Below are 27,267 nucleotides of genomic sequence, written 5' to 3' on the forward strand. Positions count from 1 at the left end.
TCTAATCTAGACTTTGGTTTCCAGCATCTACAGTCCTCAGTTTTGCCTACGTCTGGAGGATGGACTATCACAGCACAGCGCCACCTCCAGTTTTATTGGACATAAATATCAAAGAAATGTCAAATGCTATATCTCACAACAGCGAAGTATTCCATGTCAAGCTTTGGAGGGAGCTACAATAAATTAGCAGTTAAATATATTCCTTATTAGTTTTACACTAATTACTCTCTATTTTACCATAGAATATTCCAATAATTTCGAGCTTTTTGTTACATATTTATATTTTTCTATGCTTTCACTTTGCTGAGTGGAGTCTTTGATTTTGCTTAGTGCTTCCTTTTGTTCTGTTGGAACATTATACATTTTTGTGTGATAGATAGACCTTATGTCTAAAGAGAATTAATATTTTGAAGACACGTCATAATTTTCCAAATTAAAGTTTGGAAATGGAGGGGATTCGTTTCACATCTTAAAGGTGACACTATTTGGAATCGAAAAACTGCCTTTCCAGTCCTCACACGTTCTCATGCAGATTTTCTCAGCTTTTCTATTTTTCCATCTCTTACAGATAACAAATTCCTCCTTTTAATCTTTTCTCAGACAAAGGTCTGCTCTGCCTGATCGTACCATTTTTTTCCTGGTCTCCACCAATCTCCTGATTATGCTCACACCTTTGTAATATTAAAGTGTATTGGTGGATTTTAATTAGTGTTCAGTTTCAGGTATATCACATCGATGTGCAGTCTCCATTCTGTCTCAACTTATGTATCTTCAAAGGGTTCTTCCTGGTTAACAAACTATGTCGATTTTGATCAATTTTTGACCATTTACTCTCAGTGTTGAACATAAAATATTGCACTGAGAAGACAGCAATACGGGTTATAGAACAAAGGATATTCCAGCGCCGGAGAGGCTCATCAGCCCTTGATGTTGCACCGACTGGTGGAACCAATCTGAAGCCTATTTATCTGATACTTCCATTTTCATCTACATGTTTATCTAATGACCATTTAACCACCCTTAGAATTGGCGAATCTACTACTGTTGTAGTTAGTGCATTCCACCTCGCCACTACTCTTTGGGTAAAACAACTACCTCTGACATTTGCCCAACTTCTATCACCCTGTCGTGCGAACCATCACCATCCGAGTTAAAGGCTATCACTGGCCACTCTATACAACACTCCGATTATTTTAAAAATCTCAATTAAGTCACCTCTCAACCCTCTACTCTGCAACGAAAACACGCTCAAGTCCCTTAGCCTTTTTTGAAACGACCTTCCCTCCATGCCAGTCAACATTCCAGTAAATCACTTCTGAACCATTTCTGAAGCTTCCACATCTTCCCTATAATGCAATGAACAGAACTGTATGGAATGCTCCAAGTGCAATCGCTCCAGACTTACGCAATTGCAGAATGCCCTCCTGGCTCCAAATCTCATTCCCTCTGAATAAAGGCTTACACACCCTATGTCTTCTTAACAACCCTGTCAACCTAGGTGGCAACATTCAGGTATCTAGCGTTATGGACTAGGCCAGACCATCAAAAACATTCCTAAGCAGGCAGCCCAAGACATATCTTTGCAATAAGTGTGCAGTGAAAATTACCTGGCGTAAGGTAGCTAGAGTGACTACTAAATTTTAAAACATAAACGTCACAAATTTTCACAATGAAGCACAGAAATCGAAAAAGATCCCCTATAGGTCTCACCTTATCCAGCTTGCATTAACTATGGTGTCCCAATAAGCAAACTACCTTTACAACACAGTATAAATTAAACACATGCTTTCAGGTTAAAGTAGAAGGGCAGAAACAAGAGAGCGTTTCCACACCGCCCACAGTATTAAACGTCCCCGTTCAAGGCTGAACTAAAACTGATTTGGAGATGCCGGTGTTGGACTGGAGTGTACAAAGTTAAAAATCACACAACACCAGGTTAAAGTATACTCAATAGCCTCGTAATGAAGGAGCAGGGCTCTGAAAGAAAGTGCTTCGATTTTAAACCTGTTGGACTTTAACCTGGTGTTATGTGATTTTGAACTACAATCTGCTCAGCTCAGCTGGCTAGAGAGCTGACTACTCCCCCCTCTTTACATGGGTGACTTCTAAACCATGATCACCTTGGTCTGAAGTCTCATCTCTTTATATATAAACAATGGGACTCCTAAAGTCCTTTTCATCTCTATATCAAACCAGACTGATCGAAGTACAGCATGGTTTATTGTCCATCTGAAAAAAAACAAGGATAGCGCCTCCCTGAGCAAAGGAACAGCTTTTAGAAATGAAGGGACGAGCTTTGTGACACCTCCTCCCTTAAAAATACCCATCAATTCTAAAAGATGGCTTCATTTCTCATCCTAAAAAATCCCGGTTAGTAGTTTAAACACACTGATACACTATACTAACGATATACATGCAAACATGCACAACCAAATGAAACTTCAGGCCGGGTTGCACCCACCACCAAATGCCTCTGCATCCTGTTCGAGTCTCAATAATACATAAGTATCCATGTTTTCGCGACCTGCCAAATGCACAATTGTCAAATGGAATTACTGCAACAACAAGCTCCATCTAAACAGTCTGGCCTTTGTTTCAACAAAATCATCCACAAATGTCAATGGGTTTTGATCCGTGTACATGATTGTCTCAGATGCATTGGTGGTGATATAAATACTGAAATGTTGTAATGCCAACACCAAGCTTAAAATTTCTCTCTCCACTGTTGAATATTTCTGTTGATGAACGTTCAAAGTCTGGGAAAAATACCTGATGGATCTTTCTGTTCCCTCGTCATTCTCCTGCAGGAACACTGCACTGGCATGCACATCACTGGCATCGGTAGCCACCAAGAAAGGTTTCGTTTCATCCGTTGTGGCTAATACTGTGGCCGTGGCTAACACAGTTTTAAGGCTGTCAAATGCCTTTTGACAGTCCTCTGTCCACTGAAACCTCTTGCCTTTTTTTGAACAATTTGGTGAGTGGAGCAGCCCCATTGCTAAAGTTCATTACAAACTTCCGGTAAAATACATTCAACCCTAAGAACTGTAGTACTGCCTTTTTCGTTGACGGTGCAGGAAATTCCCCAATTACTTTCGTTTTCACATCCAGTGGGGCCGTTAGTCTATGTCAACTAACATGGCCCAGGAAGGTGTCTTGGGCTTTGGCAAATTCACGTTTAGCTAGGTTTACCACCAAGTCTGCCTTCCGAAGTCAATCTTAAGAAGTCTGATAAATGCTGTCAATGTTCCTTCCACGAGTGACTAAAAATCACCAAGTCTTCAATATACAGCATACAGTTGGGTAATTAGGCAATGACCTTATTAGTCAGTCTCTGAATGTGACTGGAGCGTTTTCAAACCTAATGGCATGACGTTGAACTGATATAGCTCATTTGGCGTTACAAAGGCAGACATTGCCTTTGCTTTCTCTGACAGAGGTAGTTGCCAATAGCCTCTGAGCAAGTTCAACTTAGAAATGAAAATTGCTTGTCCTACTTTTCCGACACAATCCTCCAATTGTGGCATTGGATATGCATCAGACTTTACAATTGTGCACAAAACCGGTGGATAACAGCTGGCTATGGCAACATGACTATGGGTGAGCTCCGATTATGCCATCTTGGAGCACGCGCTTTATCTCCCTCTGAACCTGTGCCAACAGTAGAGGGTCATGCCTATAATGACGTTGCTTCACCGGAATGACATCTCCGATATCAACATCATGCACAATTAGGTTAGTACGTCCCAGTTTATTTCCGCCTATTTCCCCATGTGACAGTGATACCTGTTTCAGGACATTTCGATTTTCTTGTGGAAGGTAACTCAATAAACATCTGAACCTGTTTCTTCCTTTTGTGCTGTAATTGTTAACATCTTCTCCTTTTGCTTTCCTTCCCTTTCAAAGTACACTTTGAGTATATTCGCATGACACAGTCTGTGGGATTTCTTCCTGTCTGTAGTCCTTGTCAAGTAGTTCACCTCACACAATTTACTCTCGTTTTGATAAGGTCCACTAAACCTTGGTTTTAAAGGTTCACTTGTTACTACAAATAACACTAATATCTTATCCCCAATACAACATTGTGAATTTGTGATTTCTTATCTGCTTCTTGTTTCATTGTATTCTATGAGACTTTTAAATGAGCTGGAGGCAACTCTCCAGCTTTATTTAATCGTTCTCTAAAATTTGGCAAATAGTCAAAATCTGTGGTCTCTGAATTCCGACTTAATAATTTCTCCTTAATCTATTTTAACCTTCCTCTGACATCATGCCAAAAAATTAATTCAAATGGACTGAATTTTGTCGATTCATTCGGTGCATCTCTGGTCGCTAAAAAGTACAAACGGAATTCCCTTAACCCAATCACTTGGATATTCCTGACCATAAGCCCTCAACATGGTCTTTAGTGTTTGATGCCATCTCTCTAGTGCTCCCTGCAATTCCAGATGCTACAGAGTAGATTCGAATTGCAGTATTCCCAAGTTATCCTTTAGCTTCTTGAATATAATGAATGTGAAGTTTGATCCTTTGATCTGACTGGATCTGTATTGGCATTCCGTACCTAGTAAAAAAGTTCAAGTAATTCTTTCACAACCATTTTAGCTGTGATGTTGTGTAATAGAATTGCCTCTGGAAATCTCGTCGACGCATCCATTATTGTTAATAAATATTAATTCCCGCTTTTTGTTTTAAGTAGGGGACCTACACAATCAATTAAGACTCTTGTGAAAGGTTCCTCAAATTCTAGAACAGGTATTAATGGTGCAGGATTTTATGACTGCCTGTGGTTTTCCGATTAGTTGACATGTATGACATGTCTGTCAAAATTCACTGAGGTCTTTGCGTAGTCCAGACCAGCAAAATTGTCTTTGTATTTTAGCCGGGGTTTTCTTCACCCCTAAATGACCTCCAAGTGGTAGCTCATGCGCCACTCGCAGCACCCCCTTTCTATACCCTAGTAGCAAACAAGATTGTTGAACCTCTGCCCATTTTTCATCTGCTTGAATGTGGGTATGGTCTTCATTTCATCAACACATCATTTGCTAAGTAATAACACACAGGAATGCATTCACTTCCTTATTCTGCAAATGTATTTTTATATAGCTGTTTTAACTCCTCATCTTTTTGCTGTAATTCAATTAGATTAGCAGAGTTAAGCATACTTGCATGTTTACCTATATGCTCCATCTCTGTCCCATTTATCTGATCAAATGAAGTTTTGGATAACAGTGCGACAGCTTCCTTATTTGTGCCGTAAACTTCCTCCATTTTGTTGTAAAGTATTGTCACTGAACTGAATAGGATAGATTTCGAACAAATCTCGCCAATCAAGACTTGGCAACCAAGACGCAACATCGGCCATCAAGAGCAACTGAATCCAATGCAATCTGTTACGGCATGGCCCGTCATTATCTCCACTCAATCATATCATCAAGGCAAGGGATCATGCTTAATTAAATGAAAAATGTAGTGGACATGCAAGGAGCAGGAGTAACACAAAAAGTCGTTGCTAACCTGGTGAAGTTACGCAGCAGGAGTATTTGTATGCTCGATGGCAGAATTAGCAATGACAGTCACTGCTCAGTGATCGCACAACCTAACGATCACATCTAAACTCTACAGTCCTGCTGCGGATAGTCATAAACGATCGTGGACAATTTTAACAATTCACTGGAGGAAGACGCTCCACAAGCATTATCGACATGTGAGTGCAACCAATCAGTCCAGAATATAAGGTTGAAGCATTCACTGCAACCTTCAGCCAAAAGGGACAAAAGGATGATCTTTCTCGGCTCTCCAGTGGTCTTGAGTATGACAGATGCCTGTCTTCAAGCATTTCGATTCACTCCATTTGTTGGCAACACTGGATATTGAAAAGTCTTTGCGACCCGAAAACAGTCTGTTAATATTCCTGAAGACATGTCGTGCATATCGCACTGTTGCTGTAGCCGAATATTTCCAATACAATTACACAATTGTCATGTAACTGAAAACGTGAAAAATATTCCTCCTATGTCCTGTACACCACCAGGACAAATTCAACCTAGTAAATTACTGCTGCACCAGTCCACACCGAAGTTATCTGTAAAGTGATCAAAGGTATAAACAACAGTACTATCAAACAGTACTTGTTCAGCAATACCTTGCTTACGGACTTCTGGTTTCAATTTCGCCAGGGCAACAACGTTTCTGTTCAAGTTGTAATCTTGGTTCAAATATAGATGAAAGGGCTGACTTGCAAAGTCGAGATGAGAGGTTAGAGTTGACAGGCCTTGACTGCAAGGTCATATTTGGCGTAGTGTGGCATCAAGGAAACCAAGCAAAACTGTAACCAGTATAATGGCAGTTTAAACTGTCCGCTAATGGGTACCAGATGGAAGTAGAGGAATACTGCTATCGTTGTTGGAGGCTGTTTTGTCACTCGATGGCCGGAACAGCCTCTATTCTGCAAGGTCGGTGTTCTATGAGTAACTCACCACCTGACCCTTCAAAGGCAGTTCACCATCAATAATGCACAAGTTAAGAATATGATGGAATCCTCCCCACTTGTCGTGATGATTGCAACAACCATAAAGAAGCTTAACACTATGCAGGACCAAACAAATCCGTGGCTTATCAACACATCGAGAACATCTATCCCCTGCACCAACAAGCTCAGCAGCAGCAGTATGTATTATCTGCAAAATGGACTGCGGAAACTGAACAAAGATCCTTTGACAGTACTTCGAAATCAATGACCACTTTCATCGAAAAAGGAAAAGGAGCACATTCAATGGAATACTACAACATTTCAGTTATTCTCCAAACCGCTCACCATCCTGACTTGGAAATACATTGGCATTACTTCACTGCAGCTATGTCAAAATTATGAAGCTCCCTCCCTTCATGAATAATTCGTCAATCTATAGCATTATAGCAGTCCAAGAATGTAACTTGTTGCCACCTTCAGAAGAAGGTAATTAAGGAGAAGGAATAATTATTCGCGAAGCAGTGACGCCACACTTCATAATGCAATTTCACAAAATGTGTTGGATGGTACCTCTATCAGCCCTTTTAAATGAACACCGAAACGCTTCTGAAATGTAATGAGCATTTCAGCCTCTGCTGCCCACAGTGCTGTAATTTCCTGATTGCCACCTACACCCAGTGAAAGAAAATAAAAAGAGCTGCTATCCACTCTATTTCTTTTGCTTCTTCCCTGATAGTTATGGGCACTGTGAGTGAAGAGGACGTCGCCAGTTCATCCCCATCACAACTTAACCACGGGAATTATAACGAGCAGGAGTGAAAAAACGCTTCCGGACCCCAAAATCGATTTCGATTTGATCACCTTAATCCATCAGCCATGACCACAACGCTTGACTGAGACGTGTCATACTGACAGGTTGGTTGGATGTCTGTGGGATCATGGATTCGATGATAAAATCTGAATGTTCTGAACTAGGTCGACAGTCAAAATATCCCGCTTTGAAAAGTGTTTGTTTGATTCTGTCCCCTAAGAGTGATAACATTCGTACGAGGTGATATTAAATAAATTTTGCATTCAACGTAATATAAAGAGATTTAAAATTGCAAATGGCCAAGGAATTTTGAGAGGAAGCGTTTGGGCCAAATATCCAGGGGAATAATGGAAAATTCACTCCTGAAACATCGATTCCAGATACCATAGTGGCACCTGAAACAAAATATCTGTGATCCTCAGAAAAAAGGACGGAGAATGTTGGGTCACGTTTGAAGTTCTCACTGGAAGCTCCAACGCTCTGAAGCTTCCCACTGAATCATTGCGAAATTCCATTTATGACTTACACCACCTCCCAAACAATGCCATACATTTTCCGTAACATTTAGAACACAGAGAATAGATCATTACAGAGTAGTACATACCTTTCAGCCCTCAATACTGCACCGAAGTATGAAACCAACCTGAAGGCCATCAAACCTGCACTATTCCATTCTCATTCATATATATATCGAATGACCATTTAAATACTGTTAAAGTTGTTTCAGGCAGGGCGTTCCATACCCTTATTATTGTCTGAGTAAAAAAACCTACCTCTGACATCTGTCAATTGCAAGCTATGTCCCCTCATGCTCTCCATCAGCATCTGAGGAAAATGGCTCTCGCTGCCCATCCTATCGAATCCTTTCATGACCTCGTATGTCTCTATTACATCTCCTCAGAACATTCTTCTCTAACGAAAACAGCTTCTAGTCGCTCAGACTTCTCTCATATGACCTCCCTCCATACCAGGCAACATCTTGGTAAATCTCCTCTGCACATTTCCAATGCTTCTACGTCTTTCTTACCATGCGGCGAACAGAACTGTGCAATATTTCAAATGTGCCTGCCCCAGATCTTTGTAGCGCTGCAAGATGACCTCATGGCTCCGAAACTCAATCCCTCTCCTTATAAAAGCTAACACACCGGATGCCTTCTTAATAACCCTATTACCCTGTGTGACAACGTTCAGTGATCTTTGCACATGGATATCGTGCTCTCCCAGCTCATCTACACTACCAAGAATCTTACTATTAGCGCAGGACAGCACTCTATATTCCTGTTGTTCCTTCCAAAGTAAAACAAACTTCATACTTTTTCGCATTAAACTCCATTAGGCAGCATAGCCCAGCTCTGTAGCTTATCGATGTCCCTCTGATCCATGCCACACCCTTCTGCACTGTCCACATCTCCATCTTAGTTGTCATCTGCAAATTTACTTATCTATCCTTCAAAGCACTCATCCAGGTCATTTACAAAATTGACAAACAGCAGTGGTCCCAAATCAGATCCGTTCCGTACACCACTTGTATTTGAACTCCACAACAAACATTTCCGATCAACTTCCACCCTTTGTCTTCTTAGAATTAGCCAATTTCTGATTCAAACCGTTCAATCACCCTCAATCACAAGCCTTCGTATTTTCTGCAATAGCCTACCGTGGGGAACTTTATCAAACGCTTTACTGAAATGCATATACATCACAGCAAACGCTTTGCTCTCATCCATCTTTTCGGTCACTTTCTCAAAGAACTCCGTATATTCTGTGAGGCACCACCAACCCTTCACAAAACCATGCTGCCTCTCTCTAATCAAATTATTGCTTTCCAGAGGATTATAAATCTATCTCTTGGAATCCTTTACAACACTTCACCCACAACCGAACTAAGGCTCAATGGTCCATAATTACCAGGGTTGGCTCTTCTTCCCTTCTTGAAACATTTGCTATCCTCCAGTCCTCTGGCAGTATTCCTGTAAATAATAATGACCTAAAGATCAAAGCAAAGTCTCTGCAATCTCCTCCCTAGCTTTCTAGAGAATCCAAGGAAAAGTCCCATCTGGCACAGGGGACTTCTCCATTTTCACCCCTTGCAGCATTGCTAACACCACCTCCTTATGAAGCTTAATCCCGTCTCTTCCAATAGCCTGTATCTCAGTCGTCTCCTTGTCAACATTGTCTTTTTCCTGTGTAAATAATGACGGAAAATATTCATTTAGTGCCGCTCCTATCTCTTAGGACTCGAAATACAACTTCCCACTTCTGTCCTTAACAGATCCTAATCCGACTCTTGGCATTCTTTTATTCCTATTAAATACCCTAGAAAGCTTTCCGGTTTCCTAGATCCTACCTGCCAAAGACTCCTCATGTCTCCTCCTGGATCTTCTTGGCTTTCTTTTTCCGTCCTTCCTGGTTAACTTGCAATTGTCAATCACCCTTACTGAGCCTTCGCGTCTCAACTTTGCATAAACTTCCTCTTCCGCTTGACAAGAGATTCACTGTGTTTAGTAAAACGGGATTCCCTCGCTCGACCATTTCCTCTCGACTGACAGGGTATATATGATACAGTAACGGTTCCATGAACAATCTCCACGTTTCAATTGTGCCCATCCACTGCATTTCCTTCCCCATCCTATTCATCGTAAATCTTGCCTAATCGCATCATAACTGCTTTTTGCCCAGCTATAACTCTTGCACAGCAGTATGTACCTATCCCTGTCCATCACTAAAGTAAATGTAACCGAATTGTGGTCACTATCACCAAATTGCTCGCCTACTTCCAAACCTAACACCTGGCCTGGTTCTTTGCCCACTATCAAATGCATAGTGGCCTCGCCTCTTGTTGACCTACTTACATACGCGTCAGTAGATCTTCCTGCACAGATTGGGCAAAAGCTGACCAATCCAAAGGTCTTGAACTAAAGTGTTTCCAGTAAATAGTTAGAAAGCTAACGTCCCCCATAGCACCAACCCAGTTCCTTTGACCCTATCCAGAATAATCTTTGCAATCCTTTCCCCTACATCTCAGAGCTTTTCTGAGGCCTATAGAAAACTCCCAACAGTATGACCTCTCCTTTTTTTTCCCTGGATTTAAGATTGTCCTGCTGTCTACCCTCATTCAGAAATCAGATTCGCTCACAGACCCAGACAAATTGAATTACAAACAACGGGAAAAAAATCATTGATTGGCAAGAATCCAATTATCTCATTGTCAGATTCAGAAAAGTTAGCTTTTCCATAAAAGAGAATTTTAGTTGTGAATTGTTTTAGGAAATTGATGCGCCTTTTATTTATTAGTCTCGCACAGAGATTGTGCAGATGATTCTCGGAGGTTCAGTGTCCAGAACGTATTCTCGCTGCATTTTATTTGAAATCTTGCCTCGGGTTGAAGGATCTTGTGTTTCAGGGATGGGCAGTAAGCCGCTGTTTGATGCTGCCGTCGCCACTTGTTGCTGGCAGCAGGTGATTGGAAAGTGTGTGCCTGAACTCTTATTGCTTTTCTGCTTTTCCTCGTCTCCGCTTTGGAGTCGAGGAAGAACAAATCTTTGAGGGCTATGTTTGATTCGACTCACTTCCTAAATTTCTAAAGGCTCAGATGTGAGACATATAATGATCTAGCTAATCAATGGATTTGCAATGAAGATTCTTTTGAAAATCGAAACAACATTTTAATTACTCCCCACATAATAGTTCTCGTCTGGGAACGTTTTCCTGATAGGAATACTGAGTCGAAATGAACACTGGTGAACTAATAACAGCATTCCTGTGATTTCTTTTGTAAATCTTCAGAAATCCTGTCCCTTTCCTTTCAAATTAGGGCTGAGTCACTTTAACATTCTGCGACTTCTGCACTGTTGGATGTCAATCAGGTTCTGATTTATTTGGTGCATTACACTTTATTGTAGTGTGTTGTGTCTAATTTTGAATACATTACCTCATTCGACTTTTATTCTGGGCATTACAGAATTATACTAAAATTATTGTGCTGTATTCTTAAAGAAATACTGCTTAATGACTTCTGAAGAACGAGTAGTAATGTATAACTTCCAATCAGTCCGTATATTATTGATCATTGTATTCTATCCAAATGTAGCAAACTTCAGTGTTGCACTTTCGTAATTGTGGGGAATAACAGCGTTTCACAGTCTAGGAAAATTATTTTTGCTCTTTTTAAGATGTGGAATATGAATAATTATAGGACAATCATTACATCAGGTAAATTGTAATATCAAAGTAAAAGCTTTCGTGTGTTATACGAGTGTAGAACACAGTATCTAATCACATATTAGCGACTTCATGATGGGGGATCCCAGTTGTGAACGTGGTTTTAGGCATTTGTAATAGAAACAGTTAAAAGAAGTGATTGGGGATCCAAGATTCTCCATTGTAGGAATGTGTCTTCTTCTGATAAAATTTCCCCGCTTACATTTATATGTTTACAAATTGGATGGTTATAGCTATTGCTGGTTATTGCAGCAGTGACTCTCAGTTTTCAATTTCGAATGTAGTTTCTCTGGTTATTTCAGAGGTGCACTCGTTTTCATGCAAACTGTTACACAAGGAGAAATGTTATCAATATTTTGAAAAATGTCTTGAGTTTTAACTATGTTGCTAAAGAGGGAAAAAGAGAGGGTGCTACCAAGGGAGAGAATTACAGAGGTTGGGGCCTGGACACTAATGAAATGATAAATATGATGGAAATGCACAAGACCAGAATGTAGGTATTCTGAGATCTCAGATAGCTTTGGATACTCAGTGGTTGCGGGGTTGGATGTTATGGGAGTTCTTGAGATTTGGAGATAGGGTTATTGCATGAAGTTTTTATCCGAATTCAAGGTAAAAACAGTCAGCAGGAATAGACTTTGATGGATCGACTTGATGCAATTAATGACATGGGGCTTCAACCGTTTGCATTAAGGGTAAGCTGGAAAACCAGCGACATGGACTGATTGAGTGGCTGGTTTGTGTAGTGGCAATGAGAAATTAAAATAACTTTTGTCATGTTTAATAAACGATGAACAAATGCGATTTGCCTCATTATATGATCCTTTACATCATAACATTTCTGGTGGTGTCTCAGGAAGCAATCTTACGTTTTTAGCAACAGATTAGATGTGAAAGTAGCTGGTAGTTAAATTGTACTCTATGTTATTTCACTCTTTTGTTTTCTGACATGAAATTTGATAATGATAGTGATACTTTACCAAACACGATGCGGTCATCTCATGGCATCACCTATGACTTGTTTTCAATTGCAGTGACTAACTAATTTGTTATCATTGTAGTTGTCAAAATCAATCGCACTGGCAACATTTATTTTAAGGAGAACCTCTTATCCACCACTACCAGGTGCAGGATCGGTACTGTATTGCTCTGTATCAGCTGGTATGGCTCTGTCGGTTGACTGTTGCCTTCACCATCGACCGTTTTGTGGTCATCATCTACCAGACACAGAAGGTCAGGTACTGCACTGAGGAAATTAAATCACTCGTCATAAGAATCGTCTGTCTACTGAGCTATATCAAGGATGTTCCTTTTGTCTTCATCTACCAAAGCTTATAGATCCAAGATGGGAGGCCCTAGTTTAGTGACTTAATGTCCAGCTATTAAATCTCGAGGCATGGCAGAGTTATCACTGGCTGAATCATATGTTAAACCTCTTTCTCCCTTACCTGCTTATTCTCCTCCTCAGCGCCCTGACTGTTCGACACAGTCTGGCAGCAAGCATAACCCGGAAGAGACTATGGCGCGCTGAGAATTGCAAGGATGATGAATTGGCCAAACGCAAGAAGACCATTATCTTGCTGTGCACAATCCCAATCAGCTTCCTCCTCTCCTGGGCCAGCTATATCGGGTGATTATTATCTGTGAAGTTGACAAGGAAGGGAAACTTTAGAGGAATGGATTTCAGTGACATCCAATGCATCCTTTATGAGATGACCAATCTGGTTCAGTTACTCAGTTCTTTTGTTAATGCATTAATATATGCAGTGACCCAAACCAAGTTCTGGTAGGAGCCGACCAGCCTGCTGATATGTTCCTATAAGTTCTTCAACAGTTGCGTTAAATGATTAAAACAGCAACAAACCACTCCCCACCCCACCACTTTATTTATTTTCTATTTGTGTGGTTTCCCTTTCTCTCTCCCTCCCTCTCTCTTTTTCACACACACACACACTCACACGCAATCACACAAACATATAATTGAATAAGAATGTTATATTTTCATGACCCTGCCCTCTTCACATTTAAGTTCAATTCTCATCCTGTGACAGCTTTATATTGATAGCATGATTTAAAAAAAATGAACTGTGGGAGGTTCTGTGTGTTTCGTTGAGAAGCCACACCATTATGTGCTTTCATCGCCATTATTTCAGCAATCCAATAATCTGGCTGATGTTTGTGCTTCAAGTACATCCTTTGCCCCATCCATTCCTCCGTACATTCCTCTTATTTTTTTCCTGCTTCAATGGTTTTAATCCTTATTTACCCCAAACTCTACTTCTTGCTGTCATTTGTCTTCAACATTTCCCAGAGAAAGGCCCCATGAACCTGGACAAAGCTTTAGATCTGTGCCTTTAGTCACAAGATGTACGGTTCTATTATTTATGTAACCTATTATAGAATCCACATGGCAGTTATACATTTTAGACTTTTCAACCGAAAAATATCAGAGAAACAGATTGAAAGTTTCCATTCCAATATGGCTGCTCTTTACATTGTGTCATTTTATCTTGTTCAAAATGAAGCAAGGAGTTGATATGTTGCTGTCAGGATTCACACAGCAATGGATCGTATCGGTCTCCATAAACACGAAATGTCCAGACAATCTGCTGGCAACATTTGACCACAATAAGGAATCCGACAAATACTGAAATAAACGTAACAATTTCCCAGAAATTTGCTGGAAACATTATATTGCAGGGATTGTGAGCTGTTTTCTCCCTGCAGTGGCAGGGAAAAGTGCCAGGAGTGGGGTGCGGGCTGCTCTGGGGGGCGGGGGGTTGAACCTGATGAGGGAGTTGAAGAGGGAATGGTCTTTTCAGAACGCTGATAGGGGTGCAGAGGGAATTATATCTCTGGTGATAGTGTCCGTTTTGAGGTGGCGGAAGTGGCGGAGTATGATGCTTTGCATGCAGAGGTTGATGGGGCAGAATGTGAGGACCTCGAAGGGCCGAATGGCCTACTGTTGCATCTATAGTATATTGACCTGAGGGGTTCGGTCCTTGTTGTGTTTGTAGAGGTAGGGATCAAGGGCAGTGGTGCGTGAAGTGGAGGAGATTCCCTGCAGGGCATCGTCAACCACGTGGGAAAGGAAGTTGTGATCGTGGAAGAAGGAGGTTATCTGGGATTTTCTGAGTTGGAATTGGTCATCCTGGGAACAGATGCGGTGGAGGCGGAGGAAATGGGAATAAAAAGTGGCGTTTTTATAGGAGGTAGGGTGGGAGGAAGTGTAGTCTAGCTAGCTGTGGACGTTGGTGGGCTTGTAGGCGGAGGGATTGTGAATAAGGGATGGCGTTTTTACAAGAGGTAAAGTGCGTGGAAGTGTAGTCGAGATAGCTGTGGGAGTAGGTTGGCTTGTAATATATGTCTGTGGTTAATCGGTCGCTAGAGACGGTGATGGAGTGGTCCATGAAGGAGAAGGAGGTTTCTGAGATGGTTCAGGTGAAATTGAAGTCGGGATGGAAGGTGTTGCTAAAGTTGATGAACTGTTTAACCTCCTCGTGGGAGCACAAGGCGGAGCTGAAACAGTCAGCGATGTTACGGAGGAACAGGTGGGTTTCATGCGGACTTCTCAGACAAACAGCCAGGCATACCTTGGTCCCGTGCGGGTTCCCAAGACTGACCCTTTGGTTTGGAAGGAGTGGGTGGATTTTAAGGAGAGGTTTTTGAGGGTGAAGACCAGGTCAGCCAAGCGGATGAGGGTGTTGGTGGAAGGGTACTGGTTGGAACGGCGTGAGAGGAAGAAACAGAGGGCTTGGAGACATTTGTCATGGTGGATCGATGTGTGCAGAGACTGGATGTCCATGGTGAAGATGAGGCGTTGGGTATGGGGAAACGAAAATCTTGGAGGAGATGAAGGGAACTCTTGGTGTCACGAACGGAGACGGGGAGTTCCTGGACTAAGGGGGCAGGACGGTTTCGAGGGAGGAAGAGATGTGTTCGGTGGAACAGGTGCAGGCTGAGACATAAAACGTCTATCCAACGACATTTTTTTTGGAATTTCATGACCGTTGCCACACAGTGATACAATTTTTTAGTGTTATCAAGATATTGCAAATACTGGATTTTGTTGCAAACTATGCCTTTGTTGCAAGTTCTGTTTGTTCCTTAAGTTGCAAAGCCATGGATGCAAAAAACTGAGAGATAGAATTCTGCAACAGTTGTCCTGAATATTCCCCGAAACAGAGGTACCTGGCAGTCGCAGGAGAAGACCTTTCAGTCTGCAGGAGCACTGCCAACTCTGAGATGAGTGATTCAGTTAATAATTCCCTACTAACTTCCCAGACACGTTACATATGTTTGCAATTCAAAAAACACTCAAATCCCCTTTCGTCTCATCAAGCTCCCCACGAAGTAGTTTCTTTCATTGCAAATTAAACTTCTTCAAAGATAAATCGTTCTCAAGTTCCTATATGAATCTTTCTCAGCATGTAGTGCATCACTGGGATCTACCAAGATGAAGATTGCTCTTCCAGAGAAGGGGAGCAGCGGATTTGAACATTTGTGCATCTCATTCTCTCATGCCACCATTGTGAGATTTATCGAGAATGAGTTTAGTAGTGTGGGAGTTTGACAACGAAATTGTGAGAGAATCTATGTGAAGCTACCACTGGACTGAGAATTAATTTTACAGTGTGACAACGAGTGTGAATGGAAGAGAGTTTATGAGTGTAAGATAAAGCGAGTCTGTGTGTCCATGTGAGTGAGTGAGAGATTTTCTGGAAGCACATTTGAAAATGAGAGAATGCGAAAATATCCATCCTCGAAATTTTACTTAAGTGACATGCAATCCTTGAGGGAATTTAAAAGGTAGAGCTAGGAGTGAATGTTTGATGGATTAGAGCAGAATGAAAGAGTGAAGACATTGCTCGGCTCAGTGACCATGAAATGTGTTGATTCTTCTGATTATTTATAGCACCTATGCATCCAAAGTACATGTGGTGTTAGAAGGTCGTTTGTGTGACTGGAGGGCAGTGTCCAGTGGTGCACAATCGGGAGCAGGGCTGCGTTCCTTATTGGTCATTGCAAATACAATCGATGTCTATGAGAATGTGGCAGAGGTAGCAGAATGTGGGTGGGGGAAATGGCAACTAAGTTTGATCTGACTGAAAATTATGCCAGATGGTTGGCAGTGACGATGATGGTCATAGGTTATTGGCAGATATAAACAAATTGGTTATGTGGTAGATCAGTGGCAGATGGAATTTAACCCTCATAATTGTGAAGTGATGCATTTCGAAGGAAGTAGGAAAAAATTCTTTAAATGAATGCTAGGAAACTAGGAAGCTTGAGGAACAGAGGTATCAGGGGTGCTTGTCCACAGATCACTGAAGGCATCAGGGAAGGTTCTTGCGAAGTTTGGAAGGCATTGAGGACACTTGCCGTTATCAATGGAGGCATGTATTATAAGTATAGGGAGGTGTAACCCCACCTTCTCCCCCTTTTTAGCATATATATTACAAATACCTAACACAAACAGACACAGGTATAGCATTCACACAGGAACATAGACAAAATATTATCCTTTGGAAGACAGATCTACAACACACAAGGATGCATACACTCACGAATAGGGAAAACACAAATTCAAACGACACAGGGAGAGAGCGTGTGTCTTATGAGTTGACGTAGACAAATATTGACAGATGTACACTTTTGCATGAACACACAGACAGACACACAGTCACTTGTCCCTCTGTGGACAGATATTGTTACAAAAAAGAAACACAGACACATATGCAGGTCCACAGAAAGAAAAAGGTAAAACGCGTGCACGACTGTACTCCTCCACCATAAGATCATAAGACAATAAGTGGTAGAGGCAGAAATACGAAATTCAGCCAATCGAGTCTGCTCCACCATTCAATGACATTATGGCTGATCGATAATTTTCATCTCTACATTTCTGCTTATGTTCATAACTCTTGATTCACTTCATGATTACAATTCTATCTATGTCAGCCTTGAATATAAATAAAGATCGAACCTTGATTGCCTGGAACTCATTTAATTTCACGCAGACTGGACAAAGCATGGGAAACGACGCATTAGGGATTCATAGTCACAGAAATTGCTGGCATACAATTTCAGCGAGAAATACAGAACACAACTGCAACGTTGTTTTTGTTTTGATTCACAGGAAAATAAATATAAACACAGCGAGGTTTTGTTAAAATAGCACAAGCCACTACCAAGACACAACAGGATAGAAACACTTTCTTGTGAGGAGTATTTGACTTGATTTGGGACATTAACTCATTGGAAATTAGAAGATGAGAGTTGATTTATTAAAATATAGAGGATTCTTAGAAGAGTAGACAGGGTAGATACGAAAAAGTTGTTTCTCCTTATGCGAGATTCATGATCAAGAAGACCACATGTTTCACACAGAGATGAAGAGGATTTTCTTTTCTGAGAGGATAGTGAAACTGTGGAATTCTTTGCCTTAGAGGTTCAAGAGGCCAGCTTGTTATGTCCATTCAAGTCTTTGAAAGTGGAGGTGACGATGATGAATGCAGACATCTTTACACTGAGTGTCGGAGCAGACTCGATTGTACTATCTCATGTGACCTACTTCAGCTCCTACTTCTTGTTGTCTTAATACCTTCCAATTTGCCTTTGAGGTCATTGCCTAATTCGTGAATTTCGCTTCCCCTGAGATATCGAGAATAATTTGCAAACAACAGAAATGCATACGGTTTTCATAATATGTAATTTTCCACGTTTTTCAATTGCGCAACTCGATACTAAGAAGAGAAACCACATAAACCACGCAACGATTCTAGTAGTTTCCTTCCGTATTTACATGAGCATTTTGGCACGTAACAGATGATAGCTTCCTTTGCAATGGGAGGTTGCAATTTGAAATCAATTCTCAATTTGTCTGTGGTCTTCGACACATAATTGATGATTCACTTCCAGGAGGCTGTCGTTTCTTGTGACATCGAGCATGGATGTCATATCTTGTCTCAAAAACACTTTCTCTTTAAGTTTGGTGTATGCCCAGGTACGTTCCATTATATATTTAAAATATAATATATGGTGTAACATATATGTTAAAACATCGAAGGCTGCAGATTCAGTGGTGGATAATGTTTCTGTACTGCATAATGCACAGTGAAAAGTGCGAATTGGGTTCAGCGGCATGAAAATGAAAATTGGGGACAAATCTAAAAGGGGGAAGGGCGCAGGAGATATCATTAAAGTTTTTCAAACCTGTAATGGAACATGGGGAGTGTGACAATTGTCACGAATCTAACTTCAAGGACAGCAGGTAACGCGATAACCCTGACAATGGTGCTGTTAGTTTAGGATGAGAATGTTTCATTTCAATGTATACAATGTACTAAATAATGTAATAGATCTTTTGGCAAAGACTGAAATTTGCGAGTACTATGTTGTGGATGTCACTCTTATGCAATTGCAAGGGGATCGGTGCTGAGGACAAAAGATGTAAAGATATTGAAAGGATAGGCAGATATACAGAGTGGCGGAGTTTCCTTGCTCGTAAGAAATGAACTTAAATCAATAACAAGGAATGATTTTGAGTTGGGAAGCGTTGAAGGTGTATGGGAAGAGTTGAGAAACAACTAGGCCCTGGTAATACTAATGGACAGGCCTTCTCGAGAGCAGAAAATACACACAAAAAATGAAAAAGGAATGTCAGAAATACACAATTACAAAAAATTAATACGTAGGTTGTTTGGGAAAATTAGGTTGTTGGTGGATCCCAAGTAAATGAATTAGTGGAATATTTATGAGAAACTGTTGTTTTCGAGCATCTTGAGAGAGAGCCAACCAAAATAGATCATTCTGGATTTAGTGTTACGCAATGAGACAGACTTCAATAGGGAGTTTAAGTTGATGGAAATCGTAGGACACAGTGATCATAATATGAGAAAATTCAACTTACAGTTTGAGTGAGAGTAACTTGAAGCAACTGATTATATAATTGAATAAGTTAACTACAAAGGCATAAGGAAAGAACTGGTCAGAGTTCATTGCTCGTGGAGGCTAGCAGGTAAGACGATAGAGCAGCAATCTTGGAGATAATTCGGGAAGATAGCAGAAATTCAATGCTGGAAATAAGCAGCATCTAAGGGGATAACAAGACAATCATGGCTGAGAATTAAGTCAGGGACAGCATGAAAACAAAATGAAAAGGGAAGTAAGAAGTCAGAGGAATGCAAAGAATTTAAAAAATAACAGAGGACAACTAAAAAACAAGAAGAGATGAGAAGATATCATATGAAGGTAGCTGGTAACTCATATAAAGAAGATTTCCTGAGCTGTTCAGACATATTAAAAAGTAAAATAGATTAAGAATGGACAGTGAACTACTTGAAATTTGAGATTGCATAAATAGAAATGGGTAACAAACAAAAAGCAAAGGAACTGAATCGATACTTTGCGTTGGTCCTAACAGGGAAGACATCATTGGCAGATCAGAACTTCAAGATAGTCAGGGAGAAGAGGTGAGTCTAATGGATACCACTAAGAAGAAAGTGCTGGGGATTCTGAGAGATCTGAAGTGGCTATATCGCTCAGGCAGAATGTATAAAACTTCACATGAAGGTGATAGCTGAGGAGATTATTGAGGCATTGTCAGGGATCTTACAGCAATCACTGAAGTTAGGAAGAGTTCTAAATGGCTGCAAAAGTCTAATTTAACAGTCCACTTTAAGAATGGAGGGAGACAGAACACAGAATATGAGAGGCTGGGTCACTTTACCTCAACTGTGTCAACGTTGTCCGTATAATGTACTACGCAGAACTTGGAAGGACATTGCAAATAGGCCTGTTTCAAAGTGGATTCACCAAGCTGCGGTCCTGCGTAAAAAAGGGCGGCATGGTGGCCCAATGGTTCGCACTACTGCCTCACACCATCAAGGGCCCAGGTTTTCACCAAACGTCAGGTGACAGTCTGTGTCGAGTTTGTAAAATGTCTGCGTGTCTCCCACAATCCAAAGATGTGCAGTTTAGCTGGATTGTTCACAGTGTTCAGGGATGTGTAGGTTGATTGTATGTATGGGAATGGGTCTGGGTGGGCTACTCTTTGGCGGGTCGTTGTGGAGTTCTTGGGCTGGAGGGCCTGTTTCCACGCTATAGGTATTCTAACTAATTTTTAAAAAAACTTAGAATGATTTAAGGAGGTAACGAGGATGTTAGAATAAGAAGAGGCAGTGGGCATAATCCATTTGGATTTCCAGATGGCATCTGACAAAGTGTTGAGCAGGAGGTTGCAGAAAAAAAAAATAAAACTAACGGGAGTTGGGGACGGTAATAGCATGGATGGCTTGTCTGGCTGGTAGAAACAGAAAGTGGCGATAAAGCAGTAGCTTTCAGGATAGCAGCGGCTGACTAGTGGAGTTTTGCAGGGGTCAGTGTTTGGAACACAAAAACTCACGTCATACATTAACAATCTAGACAAAGGAGGTGATTGCACTTTTGCTAAATGTGCAGATGAAGCAAATATAGTTCGTGGAACAGATAATGTTGGGGAGCTGGTAACGCTAAAGTATTACTTGAGCAGGCTACGAAAGTGCGCAAAGAAGTGGCTGATTGAATACAATCTGGGGAAGTGTTGAGTTATGCCCTTTGGTATAAAGAATAGTGGCATGCACTACATTCCAAACGGGTAAAAGGTTTGGAAATCTGAAGCACAAACGGACATAGGTATCCGAGGATCTGAGGATTCTCCTCATGTTAATATGGACGTTCAGTTGTCACTTAGGAAGACACATTCAATGTCAGCTACATTTCAAGAGGGCTACAATACAATAATGGGGATGTAATACAGATGGCGTATAAGTTTCAGGTAAGATCGTATTTGGAATAATGTAAGCAGGTTTGATTCCTGCATGTCAGGAAGTATGTGATGGCCTTTTAAGGAGCCCCGACGAGGATTGCAAGATTGATCCTGGGGATGAAGGCCTTGTCACATTGAAGAACGATTCAGGAATCTGGGTATGTACTCGACCGAGATTAGAATAATGAGATGGGATCTGCCTGAAACTCATAAAAGATTGAGAGGCCAGAATTGAGTGCAATTGGAGGGGATTTTCTAATTGTCAGAAAGGGTATGACCTAGGGTCACAGCCTTAGTGTAATGGGGTGACCGTTTCGAAGTGAGATAAGGCGATATAGCATGTCATGGTGGCTCAGTGGTCAGCATTGCTGCCTCACAGCACCACAGACCAAGGTTTGATACCAGACTCAGGCGACTGTCTGTGTGGAGTTTGCACATTCTCCGCGTGTCTGCGTGGGTTTACTCCAGGTGCTCTGGTTTTCTCCCACAATCCAAAAATGTGCAGCCCAGGTGAATTGGCCATAATAAACTTCCCATAGTGTTAGGTGCCTTAGTCAGGGATAAATATAGGATAGTGGAATGAGTCTGGGTGGATTACACTTCAGAGGGTTGGTTTGGACATGTTGGGCTGAAGGATCAGTTTCCACACTGTAGGGAATCTAATCTAAAAAAAATGTGGTCAGCCAGAGTAGGTGGTGAAAGTGTGGAACGCTGTTGTATAACTCTGTGGAGGTGAAGTCACCTGATATCTTTGTGGCAGAGATAGACAGAGAGAGCAGAATGATGTTGTCCTGCTCTGTCCTCTGACTCTATTTAGAGCATCAATTGGGGAATGGAGACAGCATTGAAGGCATGATTGTACAGACTGTGAGTTACAAGCTAGCTGCATTTTCCCATCGATTACGATATTGTTTTTAGCCACATCAGTAAAATAATCTGACATCATGCTGTTCAGCACTCGTTTTCCTCAACTGCCAAGCATCATTCACCCTGTGTCACCACGTGTAATGATGCAATGACAACAAAGTACAATTCGGTAATGATTTGAAAAAAAACATCCTCAGCTTTACTAATTTAACATCTTAACAACTAGTTTCCAAAGATACTTTGCTGCATTCTTCAAGTCCCCCCTGAATTTTCACTGAGTAACGGCATAGATACAAGTGTTGATGCAACAGCTCAGGAGTTTAAGCATGTTTCCACTTTCTTGCCGAATGAATCTTGGATAATTGAAATTGGAACCTGAGAAATAAGTTTCTTTCGTAATTTCCACACATAGGAAATTTATAACATACGTCATCCACAACAGGATGAAGCTTCCTGAGATGGCGAAAAGCAAAACAATGGACTTTCGCTGGCTCCCCACCTCTGGATTACTCTGACTTTCCCCACTGCATGTGCTGGCTCGTAGTCGCCGCCGAGCTCTACTGGCTGCAAGAATGTGTCTGACAGGCAGAACATTTAGCCGTGAAATAAGGAGGAAAGGCAGACTGGGATTTAAAACACGTACAAATCAATCATAAGTTGTCCTTGCTAATGAAGTATAGAAGCTTGATTTAACGTGACAAAGCTATGGCACCTTGTTAATTGTATACAGTGGTTCGTACATAAAGTACCAGGAGATGCTTTTTAAACAGCTCAACAAACCGACCAGAGCCGATGTTTTGTCTGTGCAATACTGTGTTTTCAGAATCTGACAGCAAATGGCTATGAATCGATCGAAGGTTAAAGCAACAGAACTTTCTGTAGCTGCATAGATGATAACAGCACTGATAGTACAGGCTAGAGTCATGGACATAAAACTAACTGGGAAATAAATGCCAGTAATCCGATTGAATATCCAGCACTTATAACTACCAAGAGATCCGCCATTGCCATAGACACCAGGTACCGAGTGATGCATCCAGAGAGACTACATCTTCCCCAGGAGAGGTTTACGATTGTCATCACATTTACTGAAAGGTGCAAACAAAAGTAAGATATGAAACAGACATATGGTTGTGCAAGGTTTGATATTTTGGCATCCTTTCTGAAAGGAAACCAAAACAATTATTTTTGCATCACCATTAATGCCTCAATCTCACCAATAAAAATGGTAACTTATGTTTGTATAACTTCTTTAATATACTTTCCACAAGATGTTTCAGTTAACAATTATAGGGTAAGTTTTGATGCTGACGGACAGAAGGTAATATACATATTTGTTTAAAAAAAGAACAATATTTGCACTTGGACGCCCACATTTTCTTCAAGTGAACTCCAATCAGACTTGAAAAACCTCAACATATTAGGTGCCAAGTCAGATTCCAGCCCTGATATACCTGTACAACTACTTCCACATTCAAACTGCCTTGATATTAAAAGCGCATTGTAGTTATCCATATGGAGGACACGGTGGTCATTGAATGGCCAGCTAATTTTGGCTCTGAACATTTGCCCTCCAGAAAATGGTACTGAGCCAAACCTTTTACGCTTTACCCAATGACAGTTAAATTTAGAGGACCATAAATATTCCAGCACCAGGATGTGGACTGAAACAAAGGGAAATGTAAAGTCGTCATAATTCCAGAGTATTGTCGGGCTGTTCACTCATGAGAGAGATGACTGGTGGCAGTTAATCTAAGCGCTACCTCACCTCAGGTGCCTGAAATGGTTTTTGTTTCCAGAAATAACATTAATAAAGCAATTGGAGTTTTTTAGGTAATCCACAGTCCGGGATTATCATTAGCATTGATGTTAAATTTGAATGGGAGATTTATTTACTTGAAAACAAAACTGAGTTTTGAACTTACGTCATAACCCCCTGGAATACTACTCTAAGAACATTAGCGCATGCTTCGATGCAATTAACAAGATTCCATTGACGATGAATGCGAAATTTACAATGCCAAGCCTTCAATTTCCACCCATGATCTCCAGATTTTGAATAATTGGCCAAGTATTCATAGTTCTTTTCAATCATTCAATGGATATTTACATCGTGGTCTTTAAAAGACGTTAATTAGGTTGAAAGTTTACTGAGCATATGCCATTGCCACACATAGCTGTCGGATTTCTATGACCTATATTCAATGGTCAGTGGCCTCACTTGCGTACTAAATTAGCAATTTTCACATTTAGTAAGTGACCTGGAACTCCGAATTGGATAGTAAATTGCATAAACTGGACCAGTTATTCGGCAGTGCATGTTTGTAAACTGTGAAACAATATTCTCTGGTGCATTTTTGTCGATCACAAAGATTGTCTGTGACAGGCTCAGAGATCTCCCAATTTATAAAGATTCCAAACCCACAGAGAGCCAATTAAGCTTCTCAGTTATTTTGAGTTCTTTTAACAAACAGACACTGCTGCGATATTTAATTTGCAAGACATGAAAACTTTGGAAATTGCCTGTGAGATCGACATCGACTCCTGATGTCCTCAGCTAACTAATGTATTTTGGTGTATGATATGCTTGGTCTTCAGCAAAATACAAATGACCTTACACCTGCGAGATTTTGATTCTGTGAGATAATGAAAGGACGTCGTTGACCATGAACTCAGAACAAGAGCACTGTGATTGCAGCAGAAAGGTGAGGATGACGTTGACAATGGTGGTCACATACTATTGACTGTACTTACACTACAGAAGTTATGCTGACGCAACAGAGAACGTTTCATTACAATAGATATTACACACACACAAATCAAAGACAGAAAGGCTAAACTCAGAACGATAACGATGTGAAACAAATTGTAAATAACTGGAAACAAGGGCAACATAAGGTTAGGCTGGCAGAGACTGTAGGACCTTCAAAGGCCTGTTAGCGACGGTCTTTCGGATGTTTCAAGTCAGGATGATCAATGATGTTAGGAAAATTGCATATTTTTATGTTCATATATAATATGTTGTTGCCAATCCTTCTAAATAGTGGAATTTGCAGGAGTGAAGGCGGTATTCGAAGGGAATCTAATGAGTAATTGGAATGCATTTTGTACATGGGGCAAGAATGCGCTTAATGTGCATTTTCGTGAATATGTCAGGCAGGAAATTAGAAGCAATCACGTGATTTCTCATTTCGGATATTGCCAGGCTTCTTGAGTCAGGCTGGATCTAGATTCATCGGCTACGTGGAGTGTTTTCAATCACATGATTGATTATTTGCTTGTAGATGATGAACGGTGGACAGTAACTGTGAATAAAAGAAATGAGTTAATTGCCACATAATTCCAAGCCTCGAGCCTACTCTCATAGCTACAATATGTATTTTTCTAGTCTATTGAAATGTCTGGTCACGACAAAACCTGGAATCTGATTATCATGGATTCAGCTGTGCGAAAGTAAGTGAATATCAGGGGGCGATTGTTATCGTCACCCTTGTTAGAGTTAGTCACTTCCAGGCATTTACGTGGCACACTTACTATTTTCAGTTAACACTGCATAGTGTTTCAGACAGACTGAGTGACAGGTAGGTTCAGTAACTGAGAAATTGGTAATGATATTGAATGTTGTGTAATCATCAAAGTTCATCTCCATTTCCAACAATGTAATAGAGTGAACATACTTGATGAGGAAGATGATAACGTTTTGAAATTGAAGAGTACTCAATCGAACTCGTATGGTGATTGACCTGTGACTGAGATGAATGAACTTCGAAAATCAGAATCCGGCCAGGTATCACTGTAACTGCGAGAGATTAAGTCAGTTTCATCGACTTTATGTTTGGTTAAATTCAATATTGTTCTTAAGGACAATCACTCTCAATTCACCTCTGGCACTTTTGGACCACGGCTGTAATGTGTTTAGCAGATGAGTGGATGTTGCAGAAATCAAACTTCACTCAGTCTGAACGATTTTCTGTTTCATGTTTATTGTACTAATGACGAAGCCTTTGATCACCTTGAAAGAACACAGAAAGGGTAGCTGTTTAGATTGCATTTGTGTTGAGCTTTATTTAGAGAAGAAGGCCAACAAATTTCGCACATTACTATTTTGCATACAGTTTTATTAGATGGTTAATAGCAATTGTGCCACAGAAGTGTGAGACAGTGGAAATCTGCGACAACTGATAATCTAATCATCACTCTTTAAAATGTATCATCATTAGCATTGCTGATTTATCCAAGGTAATGTCCGTGTTAACAAATGACCGAATCTGAAATTGACTGACCATGTTTATACTGCAGTTACAAGAGAATGTTAACAAGAACCGAAAACACAAAAAGCTTGACACCATCTAGGACAGAGCGTCTCATTAGACGGGCATAATTTGCAGAAGGAGTCACTCCTTTCAACATCCATTTAAGACAGAATTTGCTATTGGCTTGAAACACTTTATTATTTAAGGAAATGCCATTTCTTTTCTTGAATGAATTCAGGACAGCTACAACTGTAACAGGTCGGAAGTCACAACAAACCCCATCATGGTGCAGACTTTCCAGTTAATGATCACTGCCAGTTTCTATTATCATCAGTGTTAACTCAAGCTTGATGAACTGAAAAAAAACAGCTTTATAACTAAAATTTTCACTTGCAGTTTTCTGTTTGCACAGAAACCGAGCCGTTCTGTGTTTGTGAGCAGATGGGTCGACATGGAACCCCGAAATCAAGGTGTCATCAGGAAAGCAGTTTATTTAGCTTTTTGACTTCATTGAATACATCATTGTTTTCCTGAAGAAATTGCACGATTCCACTTGTAACATAGCATCTGTTTCTTTCTCTCTATTTCTTTCTCTGGTGTGGCATGAGATAGACACAAGCTCCCATGGAATATCGCCATTGTTGACTGGGTTTATATTTATTGCCCATTTCTCAATGCCCAGAGGCAGGTCAATGTCATTGCTGTGAGCCTGGAGTAACATGCAGTCTATACCAGGTAAGGACGGCAGAATGGTTTAACTAAAGGACATTATCAGGTTGAGATTGGATTTGCCAGTGAACTGCCGATTTGATTAAAATGTTTATAAGTTCCTGTA

This window comes from Chiloscyllium punctatum, chromosome 36, assembly GCF_047496795.1.
Source record: "Chiloscyllium punctatum isolate Juve2018m chromosome 36, sChiPun1.3, whole genome shotgun sequence".
Taxonomy (NCBI): domain Eukaryota; kingdom Metazoa; phylum Chordata; class Chondrichthyes; order Orectolobiformes; family Hemiscylliidae; genus Chiloscyllium; species Chiloscyllium punctatum.